The sequence below is a fragment of the Sinocyclocheilus anshuiensis genome, unplaced genomic scaffold (assembly GCF_001515605.1).
Source record: "Sinocyclocheilus anshuiensis isolate Anshui unplaced genomic scaffold, SAMN03320099.WGS_v1.1 scaffold58, whole genome shotgun sequence".
Taxonomy (NCBI): Eukaryota; Metazoa; Chordata; class Actinopteri; order Cypriniformes; family Cyprinidae; genus Sinocyclocheilus; species Sinocyclocheilus anshuiensis.
In genome coordinates, this window is record NW_015547688.1 from 2,064,374 (window position 1) to 2,077,093 (window position 12,720).

A 12,720-nucleotide genomic window follows, 5' to 3' on the forward strand; every position below is an offset into this window, starting at 1 on the left:
TTGAGAGAGAAAAAAATAGATAATCTTGCTAATTGTTTAGTCAACCATCCTGAGTCACCCTTGGATGCAACGCTGTATAATTGGTTTAGATTCCAGTTTTTTGTTGGGAATGCTTGTATATCATCGCTCCATCTAGTTTGCTGAAAACTTAATGGACTTTGCTTTTAGCTCCAGAGCTTTGTATTAAGGAGTGTGGTGAAGCAGTATAGAGTGCAGTGTCTGAACCTGTGCCCTCACCAGTCTATCCTGATAAATACTGTACAATCTTCAGCCCACTTCACATTATACTCTTCCATCAGCCCATTTGCGTGGTCTCTGCAGCAAACAACTCACTACTTCTGCTGTAAATAGCCAAGAAGAAACATTTCAAACTACAAAAAGGTTCAGTGTTTTGTGCTAAACACATGTGTTTGCAGGTATTCAGAGTTATACCATAACCCGCGAAAAGGTTCACTTTAGAAAGTCTTGTTAGTGGAATATGCACAACCTCACCTGCATATAATATACACATATTGACACCCAGACACATATTACTGTATTTAATGGTACTAGAATGGGAAAACTGGAGACCTTTTTCAGTAAAAGTATCTAATGAGAAATTGTGTGCATACTTTTCAGTGCCCAATTTGAACGTATGCATAGTTTGTGCAGCAGGTCCCTGATGTTCCAAACATTCTGATTATATGGAGATACATTAAGTCACTTTTTTGAAAGTAAACACCAGTTCATGCAGCCCATATTCTCTGTTTTATGTTAATCACTTGCCTTGTCTGGTAATGCAAATGTTTGCTGAAGGCTAGAGTGAAAAAGCACCTCCCCAACAGCACACAGGAGGTGATCTGTGTCACGTCGCGACGGCACATTGCAGCACAAATCATACGCAGAGAAATCAAAGATACAATCATGCCAATGGGTGAGAAGAAAGCCTTCGCAGCATGACATTATACAGCCGTGCCCAGCAGTAGAGTTTGTTGCTGTCAATTAAAATGTACGCATCTCAGAGCGGGAATGTAGATCTGAAGTGCTCTTCTAAAGGTCGGATCAGTTTGCCAAGTGACACTGGGTCCAAGTGATACACATTTAATTAGTGCATGTCTACATTTTAACTAATTCATTGGCAGCCTATGGGTGGCTGTATCCTTTAGCTTGGACAGTATGTACTGTATGTAATCAGTCATTAAACTTCTAAAGCTAAATAGGTAAATACAATAGAGCTCTAAATGACATCCAGGGCTTTAACATGCTGTTTTCTTAATTAGGTGATTAACATTTTACCTCGGATCTGTAGCATTCAGCTTTGCTTCTGTTTAAACTAAACAGGTAAGGATGTCTATAATAACTGGAAAAAGCTATCAATTTTAATAGCAGTCCTAACAACAACAACAACAAAAGTTTGTTCAAGTGTGCTCTCAGTATCCACCAGTATCAACCAGTGAGCACCAGCATGACAGTCTAACTTTTGTTGAACTGTTGTCCTATTCTGGTTTCAATGAACCCATGTTAGTACTTGGTAAAACAAGCAATTTAATTATCGAAACAGAAACTTTTGAGTACTACTGAGAATAAAAATGAGCCCAGGGTCAAGCTGTCCTATTGGCTGCCACAGCAAAAGCAAGAAACTGAAGAAATTCCTGGAAATGACTTGTTTTGAGAATCAGGATAACCAAATAGAATGTCTGCATCGGTATGACTTCGGCATTCTCAAGACTGATGCGAGAAAATAGCGTTTATAGGGGTCATGACAGGGGTTTTATTACTTTAATATGTTCCTTGATACTCACTTATATATAAAATAGAGCGGAAAAATGGTTATTTTCAATCCTCATTCTGACCCTCTGTTTTTAAGGGTGATTCCTTTAAGGCTTGTCAGTAAACAGCCATGTTTATGATTGGCTAATGTCATTGAATAGGAAATAGCATCAATGCCCCGTCAATATGATGAGAGTAAGAGTGATATAGTTGCTGTAAAATCCAGGACAGTTGGCTGCTTCATATTTTAACAAAAGTTTCTTTGTGAACACTCCATTTCACTGTGCCTCATTTACAAAATAAATTCCGCCCAACATTTTTTCTTGTTCAAGAACCTGTTTAACTTGGCTATGCATCACAATAGGGAAGAAAAGATTATCACAACTTCCATTGCCATTGAGAACTTTAAAGGCACAATATGCAAGTTTTCGTCGCTAGAGGGCGCATATTCAAAACAAACAAGAAACAAAGACGTAGTTTGATGACGCCGTGACTGAGTGTGGAATCATGGGAGTTGTCATCTTCATCCCCACAGCCGACGCAATCCGACGGGACTCGGGCAGAAATCATGTTCATTGATGAGCTAATGTATTAAAGATTTATTAAGGTCACTGTAGTATGAAGCAGGGTGGGGCTAAAAGTCGTGGAAGCGAAACGAGGCCGCTGGAGTGATTGCTAATGAAGGACGAGCGCGACACACGGCTCGATAGCAGCGGAGCTTTTATTATGCCACAGTTGACCGCTTCCGCTTCTTCCGGTCATGCGTATGTGGGGTAAAACAGCACTGTTTTATACTAGATACATTTGAGTGTATTGTATCTGTTATAATGCTACTCTGTGCGTTCGTCACCTGTCTAATAAAATGCATAACATTTTAAAGTGTCTTTGGGGTTTCCATGTTTTCAACAAAATAAAACCGGAAAAAACGAGGGGTTATGATGTCATTGGCAGGCGACACAATGACACTATGGACACGGTCCGTGTCACTAGTTAAAATTGCTTATTTCTCTGGATTTAAACATTCTTCAAAACATTTGGGATAATGTAAGTACACAAGTCAGCAAAATATATAACACTGTTCTAGTGGTTTTGGGATATTTTAATTAAAAAATCTTACATATTGTGCCTTTAAGTGACTGAATGCCAGTCAGCAGGGCCTATGTTGCATTGATGTATCCACCTTATTTTTCAATGCAGAAGTAAGTTGTTTTCTGTGAATGTGCAAGACTTCTGGTTCATTAGCCGCTGTGTAACGAGAAGAACAACGGTGAAACTGTTTGCACTACAAACCAGTGTGTTCAAAATTAAGATAATGCATTAAAAGGATATGGTGAGAAACACCGGTTTGCAACATCAAGCAGCAAAATGAGCCATTTTGTACAGCTAAAAATAGCTGAAAGCAGATTAGACCAGAAGCCAGACACATTAAATTTACAAATGGCTGCGCCCACCCTTACGGGAAAAAATCAGGTGGATCGCCATTTGTCAATGTCTTGCTCTAATGCCACTCATATGCAACTGTATTTGCCTGTGATGTCACAGATCCCACAATATCCAAATGAGCCATTTTAGAGCTTGATTAAATGCACTGTTTATAATGAGGCTGTTTAAAGCTGTTTTAATGATACAAAGACCTCTTATATTAAAAGATCAAGGACATTTTTATTTCTCATGTCATGACCCCACAAATAAGGTATTTTAGTGCTCTCATCATGTTGTGGACGTAAAGTCATCCGAATGACTTAAATCGGGCTGCTTCATGTCATCTACCTACTGATTAATCTTTAACGGGTCAGGCACTGCCAAAAGACGGTCATTTTTAGCTTAGTTTTAGCCATTTTCATAGGTTTAACATGAAACGATCACCTAGGAAAACACGATTTGACTGAAAACACTGGAAACTGGAAATGTAAACCAGTTTTCTGGCAAGACTTCCACATTCAGGAAAATAGGATACTTATTTTAAACTAAAAATAAAAGTATACTTTCAGTCTACTTTTTATGTACTCATCAGAGATATACTTTAACAAAATTATACTCAAGCATAAAGTTTAAGCCATATTTGGACTATACTTTTACTTAATATTTTGACCAAGATATAGGCTAGCCTCCTTGAAAATGAAAAATAAAAGTTTACTTCAATGTGTATTAAAACATAAAAAAATGGGCTAGAAGTGTATAGCTAGTAAACTAACAGTATACTTATAAGTTCATTTGTAGTATAGTTCACAGTTGCAATACAAAAGGAAAAAAAAACTAGTGTACTCAAAGTTTACTACTGTTACACAGATGTAATTTTCTAAGCTGAAAAGCCAATTTAGTCTCAAGAAGTGTTGAAATAGCAGTACACTTACAAGCATACTACTAGCACATTGATTTATTACATTAAGCGACTTTTATAGCTGAATGAAATTTTATTCTGTCAGAGAGCACCATTGCCTTTTCTTTTTGCAGTCAGATGGTGTAGTTATCGCATCTAGCATCTCGCTAGCAGGGCCATGCTAATCAGCTTTAAACAACCTTCATATGCATTTGTTTTTCATCAGCACTCCGACATTCGGCAAACAGTGCTGACAACCCCGGATATTGAGAGCTCTTGCCATGCTGTTAATCTATTGATTCTATAGATCATAAAATATCAGCCCATGTAGCTCATCAATCTGATCTGAATCAGTTGTTTCCCTAAAGGTCATGTAATATGACAAACAGACCCTTCACCATCTAGACCTCATGTGATCAGGCGAGGAGAAGTATAAAATCTTCCTGTTCTTGAGGAGTTTTAATTGACTGTTGCTCCATGCAGCTGCTGAGTCATTCGCATGAAAAGCGCTCCACACAGCAGTGTTTCGTCACCTTTTATTCATTGAGGATGACACACTTTTGTCATCTACCCCCTTGAGTTATCCATTCAAGGTCTGCTTTTAATTGTCAGAGCACTTATGTCAGATGTAGGCTTTGATGTTTAGGGGAACCAAAGGTCTGTGTGAGATGACCGTTCATATGAATTCCCAAAACCCTCTTGTTCTCAACACCTGCAGATGAACCGATCTGTGTTGTTTATTTGGCATTACATCAAACTATATTTATACCTTTCCAGATTTCCCTCACAGCTTGGCCTGCTTTCCACCCAGGAGGTTGTAGCCTTTTGAATTTCATCCAAGAGAAGATCGATAAGAACAACCAGGCCATTAAGTTGTCATTATGTAGACTATATTGTTTACAGTAAATGGAAAGTTCTGCAGTATGTGTATGTGTAATTGCTCCAGATCTTGCTGAACAAGAAGCCTAGCTTCACAACTACTCAACTGGTTAGTTAAATACAATATAAACACTATCATCTTGTGCCCGTGTTATATGTCCTTTATGCATCCAATTTGGGATTCTGGTCAGCGTAGATGCATTTTTATTTTATGTGAAAATTTCCAATGCATTGGAATCTTCCTGTCATCCTTAAAAGAGTAGATTGCCCATAAAATAAAGTGGTCATTATTTATATATATGCTGCATTTATTTGATCATAAATACAGTAAAACAGTAATATTGTAAAATATTATTACAAATTTATTACACATTTAAAGTAACTATTTTCTGTTTTAATATATTTTAAAATTTATTGTTTATTCATTTGATGACAAAGCTGAAGTCTTCATTGTCACATGATCCTTCAGAAATCATTCTAATACGCAGATTTGATGCTCTAGACACAATTTTTAATATCAATGTTGAAAACAGTTGTTCTACTTGATATTTTTGTGGAAACCGACACATTCTTTAATGAACAGAAAGTTCCAAAGAACAACGTTCATTTGAATTTTTCTAACAATGTACAAGTCTTTACTGTCACTTTTGATCAATTTAATGCATCCTTGCTGAATAAAAATCTTACAGACTCCAAATTTTTGGAATTTCTTTCAAATGTTAATTGGGTTGAATGTCAATTGCATGAAACACCAGTGATTCTCTAAAGTGTTTCATAGCTAAACAACATGGTTAAGCACATTAGCAGCATATAATATATTCTGTGTCTGTATTTTGCTATATTACATATAATCCTCATTGATGTTGGCCACATAATTTCAGTGGATAATATATAGTTGGCTAATAATGAAGTTTTTGCATTCCAAGATTTTCTGATTGACAGGCTGATCTCACAAAGTGACTCATTGTGTCATTAAGGTAATATTCTCCAGGCAAAAATCATGAAAAGCTCTGAAGAATAACTGCACTTGTGTTGGAATCACGTAGTCATGTCTGCTTTGCTTTTGAGTTAGGAACAATGCCGTGTGGCCTGAAACAGTCTGCGTATCTTTGAGCAGATGCTTCAAACCACTAAACTCCGCAAAAAAACAAAACTCCTACAGCAATGTCTAATGCTGTTTGAGGCTAGAATATCACCTGGGTCAATTTCTCAATGCGGTACCTTTTCAACTTCATGACATGTTGAAGAAAAAGTTGTTAGGATATGATTTTTTAACATTGCATCATGAGAAGGATGTGTTTATTGTTAAGAAAACAAACCTGGTTGAGTCACCGAGTTCTGGATTGTATCATCTAATACACTGGGCACAAGTGGCAGCTCACTTGATTTTCATAGCTCTCCTTATAATAGTAGGACAGAATAGTCAAAAAGTACATAAACTCACAGATTTTTTTTTTTGGTTAGTGTGCAAGGGGACTCACTAACCAATGTTACATATACAGTATATACAGAGAGAGAGAGAGAGATTTTTAAAAATTATTTTTAAATCATTCAAAATTGCTGCTGAATTTGGCAGATGCACTTTTTTTGCAAAAGAGCAGCTTTGATATTTGTTCCACATGAAAAAAGTTATGTGAGTTTCATTAAAAGGGGTAGATGATTACAAATGGTCATTTTATATAAAATGTTTTTAATTGATATTTACTCTGAAAGAACTTCATTAACTAAGGTAACAAATAGTACTCTGGGAATTAGGTAAATCAGTCTGCATTAAAAAAAAAATCCTTTTGGGACAAAGTTCTTCGGTCCATGTAGTATGATGGATGTAGTATGTATTTAGATGTAGTACGATATAAAATGATTTTCCGTAGGGCTGGAAAAAGCACCACATACAGAGAATGACTCTATTTTTCACTGCAAGATACCTCATTATCTGTACACAGCCATGATTTCAGCTTTGTCAGTATTATTGTTAATTGTTTGTATTTTATGTCCATGACACAGGAGTCATTCCTCATGAAAGCAATATACTGTTTCTTCTCCACACAGGAGACAAATAAACTACTTTACCTTTGATTTGTGCATCATACTGTATTAAATGCGCCACATGAAATCTGTTCTAAGAGCTAACACAACCGGTACATCACAGAAATTTACAAATGTACCAGCAAACATGCCAGCAACCAACTTTGCTGAGATTTCCTATCGTTGCTTTCTTGTTTTTGCTGCAGGCCTCTTTAGTTTTCACAAAGACTCTGCAATTCAATGACTCAGCTCTTTAAAAGCCACGCTGTAAATATTGCATTTCAAGCTTAGTAATATTTTAAGTACAGCAAACATTTTTTATCTGGGTCAAGATGCAGTGAAATGTTTTTGTGAGGTAAAAACAGAGTAACAAATGTGACTTCCATGCCTCTTGAATTAGACTTAGACATTAGACAGTTTATATTGACATCTGTTTTGTAGCCTATGCACAGTAGGCCTACCTTAAATGATCTTATTAACTGTGGTTTGCCACATTCAGTGCTAGTATTAACAGAGATGAATGATTAAGATTTTTTGTATGCTGTTTTGGTCAAAATATGGGTTAATCACTATAGGTGGAAAAAAACAGAAATTGACTGTAGGGCTTTAAGCTAAGTATTAGCAACAAGAAATAAACACAAAAAAAATAGCATGGCAATGCTATAGTATTTAAAGAGAACCATGCAAATTCCTTGGTATATGAATAGGATAATCATTCAGTATCATTCAATATTGTAATATTCAACTCTGGATCCTCAGCCAAATTTATGCACATGGAAATTCATGACAAGTGTGACAAAGCCAAAGAAACAATAGTCCACAACGCAGGGTCACATGTTTCCTGAAGTAATGGCATGAACAGGTGTTGAGTTAAATATACCATCCGGTTTTGCAGTACATCCTTGACAACATGTCATGTCATCAATGATCCATTTGTCCCAATTTGGAAATATTGGTTTACTCTTTTTTTTCTTCTCCAGACTGTAAATGAATCATCATTTACTCCCCCTCATGTCGCTTCAATCCCGTATGACTTCCTTTCATCTGGAACATAAAAGAAGACTGCTTAGAGAATCTTCATGTTACTCTTTTTCATAAACTTGATCAAGCTTGAAAACAGAAAAAAAAGTGGTCTAAATGACTAAGTCGTCTGAAGCAAAATGGTAGCTTTGTCTATGGAACAAATTTGCATTAATTTCTGAAATCTTTCCATAAACTATTAAACTCAGTTGGTTTCAATCCAGAAAACTGAACTGTGATGACATTTTTGAATATTTTGATTCACAGAAAAAGATAAGTATGTGGGCAATGACATGGGCAATATGCATATATGTTAAAGGAACCTGGATTCAGTAATTCATCCAGCAATAGCAGTCTTCTGACATCAAGAGGCTTATCGTGAAATATCTTCACCCACTTGACAGATCTCGTCTCCCCTATTCAACAGAGTGTCCACAAATAATTTTATGGCTTAAATTCCAGGTGGGTAAACATGAAAATGTCAAGCGATGCAGATACGGAGAGGAAATGTGAAGCCAAGCTCATCTGTATACACTGTAAGTCTCCTAGCACCTAAAAGAGGCCTCTTGTCAAAGAGACATCAGAGTGTATCATGGGGTTAGAACAATCCTTTTGCCCAGCATGCCTTGCGATCATGAGATATGTCTGTGAGTGAAATGAATAGTACGACTGTTGGGGGTGAGAATCGAAAGAATTCCACCAAAGTGTCTTTGCTTAAATGAAACATATGCATGTATATGGGCCTTAAATGCATTAAGATGCGCGAGACTGGTTGGGCTGGAAATAACTCATGCATTCCTGAGAGCACTTGGCTGTAACTACTGAAGCATTTATGCGACTTCACATCTCTCAAAGACGTCAAGCAGGGGCTCAATTCCTTCTGAAAGGAGTCCGAGATTCGAAAGGGGCGAATTCGCTGGTACTCTGCCTGTGTGGCTGTGAAAGACGTGCCAAGTACCGTGTCCATAAGTAAGCTTCTGAGCTGATGAGGTTCTGGCCAAGGGAGAGGCCTTTCATAGAGTCTTGAGAAAAAAGGAGGCAGAGAGAGACAGAGATAGAGAGAGACTGAGGAGGATGGGTGGGAGGTTAAGACGACCATGAGCTGATTCTCTTGGTTATCTGGCAATCCAGATCTGAAGACTTCTCAAAAAATTCGAAAAAGCTTTTGAGTATTCTAAATTCTCAAAAGCCTCCAGTTCTCTCTTGGCTGGTCAGTCAGGTTTTACTTTATCTTTTTTTGGGTAAACGCAAGATTTAGTTTCCATTATTTTGTAAAGACGATTTTCAAAACTGGTATGTAAAAGTGCATTTAATATAGTCCATATTTATATGTAAAGAAACAATTATTATTTCTGAATAATGTTTAAAATCACATACACTCACAAGAGGACAGCTCAGGTCATATTAAAAGCCTAAGATGATTTATTTAACATACACTCTTAAAAATAAAGGTTTTAAAAGGAACCACAGAAGAATCATTTTTATTTCCCCCAAATAACCCTTTAGAAAACAGTAAAAATAACCTTTTGAGCAATAAAAAGGTTCCATGGATTCCATGCATTTTTGAAATCACATGAGCAGTTGAATAGTCTACTACTCGCTTTTTCAAATGGAGTCAGAAATAGCATAACTCCCAGTTCCAAGCACATGAATGACCAAGCGAAGTTGTATTTACTAGCAGAGAAACGTGGAATTCTAGCTGATACACAAGCTGTGACATTTGAAGGGGCATGTCTCAATTTCAAACATTGCAGAAAGACTTATCTATAATATAGAAATCATAACATAGGGCTATCTGTAGAGATTCGTGAGAGGAAAGCAAGTGTGCAGTGAATTATAATAAACGATTCTGCAAGTTTTAAATTTTACATTCTGTATTGCAGCTCTCTTGGTGATACTGGTAGAATATCGGGTGGCTCTCAGACAATCAGATTCAAGGAGCAGAAGTAACTGTTGTATAAATATACATTAATTGCTCTTTAAAACATGGACTATTAATTAAATATAAATGAAATGGAATTTGCTAATGCAGTTTATAATGGAAAAAAAATAAACGTGTAGTGTCATTTCTGTAATGGAATTGCAAAAATAATAAGTGTTTGCAAACAGGTAAAACAGCTATACCTCTTACCCAAACTCATGCCACTGGTTCAGTCACTGTTGCTGTTGTCAGCCTGGTCAGGATATTTCCACACTTTTTGGACATACCAACCTACAAATGGTTTCTATATTGTTGTCTCAGCATATTAAGTTTGGATAAAAATGACACATATGACACATTTCAAAGTAATAAGGTAAAAGGTAAAAAACAAAAACTGACACACTTCAGCTTTAACAGAAAAAGAACTTTTAAAAGAAAGAGTAGTGTGTCCTTTAATTTATTCACTTTTTTTTTAGCTTTCTATTTAGTTTTCTTTTTCCGTTTTTCCAACAGTTAAACATAGCACATCAGGCTAATTGATTCAAGAGGAATTCACAGACTGAAATTTATGGACACACGTTCCATTTTGATTAAACTTTTGCCACAGTTGGTGGTAGCTCTCTCAAATAATTAATGGTCTAAAACAAAAGTATTGCACTCTATTCAGTGTGTTTCAAGAGCATTGTATGAGATGTGTCTTCACGCTCGTCTATGTGTGCGTAGGTGTATGTACAGCTTGCTTAATGTGCTGAGGAAATGGAGGTAATGCAGCGTGCACGGAGGGGAACATACAGTATAATTATAGTGCTAGTGGTCAGGCAATTGCCTCCGAAGGTGTAGTCAAGAGGAACTGATGATCACACCTTAGCATTAGTCGTCTGCTTAGTGGATACCTGGTTTCTGACCTTAAAACTCACTTTAATCTTTAGGAATTTGGTAAAGTTGCTTGGATATATTTGCTTAATTGTGTGGCTGAAAATTAAAATAATAATTCATCCAAATTTTTTTTAATTTTGACCCTCATTTGGTTCCAAAATGTAAGTTATTTTTTAATGATAATGATAATGAATGAGTCCTTGTGGCTCTCAAATCTCATTCATGGGTATGTATTTTTAAATATGTTATGTCAAAACATGTCGCTCCATGTTTGACATAAATAATGCAAAACATTTTTGTGCCAAATTAGAATATGTATATTGAATGTGCTCTACAGAAAAAGTAAAGATTATCAGTCTTTTTTTCACACAAAGCTATCATACAACTTCAAAATACTTTGAATATGTTGCATGAGTCTTGCATGATACTTTTATGGTGTTTCCCCCCTCATTTTGCCATCTTTTTGGAGCCAAGTGGCTGTTCTTGTATTGAAAAGAACACCCGGCCTAACATCTCAATTTGTGCTGTACAGAAGAAATACAATTTTACAAGTTTCATGTGAGTAAATGCGTGAACTATTCCTTTGAAAATGCTTTCACTGTCCAAATATAGTTATATAGGTGTCATTGAAGCATTACAATTGAATGTGAAATGCGAAATCCCATACTCAATGCAAATTAAATTGTGAAGTTATGCAACATTTCTAAAACATCCCACCAGTCAAACACAGAGAGGCCAACATCCTGCATTGACTTTAAAAAGTAGCCAAGTTAGTATCATCAGAGGAGTCCATTATCTGCTCCATCTCTTGCTGCAAGGCATATTTAATTGAAAGGAAAAAGGCAGAGGAGGGAATGAGTCAGGTATTTTTCACTCTTTTTGCTCCTCCCTCCACACACACTCACTTTTCAATCTGTTTTCCCCTCAGCAACGTGAGCAGGGGATCACTTCGACGGTGAGATGTGGGTGGATGTGTCTGTGTTTGCGCTCACAGAGCCTGCGTGGTGTCACGGAGGTTTTGGAATCCGCCTCAGCGCTGGGGAGGGCAGGAAAAGATGGCGAGAGAGAGAGGGAGGGAGGGAGGAAAACATGCTGGCAGGCTCTTCACAGACAGCTGCAGACTAGTGGGCGACCCGGTGAGAGTGTCCTAAACCTGTGCCAACGGAAGGGAGAAAAAAACAGGATGGTGAAACAGAGTAAAACTGATCTATGTACAGATGCACACTTCACTTCCTTTAAGGCTTCACACCAAATCAGTTTAACTTTTTACACTGTAAAATATTTTGTTACATTTAGGGTAAAAATAACGGCATTTGTGTAATGGCAAAAATTGCAGCCAGACTGTATATTTTATATAGCTTGTGCAATGTTGATATACTACAACCACAGTAATCTGCTTGATACCTTTAAATGTTTTGATAACCACTATAATAATTAGCATTAATAATCATTAAATGTGTTTTGTTTTCAGTGGCCATGGCCATTAATTAATTAGACATAGACACAGATGGTGCACAAAACACAAAACCCCATAGATGTAACACACATGACAACACAATAAACATAAACTACATGAACATAAAATACCCCAGAACCTTGATTTACAGTACCAGCGATTCTCAAACTGTGGTACACAAATTGGCATAATTGACAAAAGCCCTAACATTGAATTGACTGATTGATTAATCAGCTGTTTGTGTTAACATTAATTGTGACAAATTGTTTCTGTTCCTCTCTGGGGAACAGAATGAGCAGTTTACTAAAATTTTAGTGAAATACAAAAAACAAACAAACAACAACAACAAAAACAGTCTGAACTGGTAAAAGTGAAAATACTTAAAGCTAGAGTATGCTTTTTTTTTTCAGAAACACACACACACACACACACACACACACACACACACACACACACACACACTCTCCGTTGCGC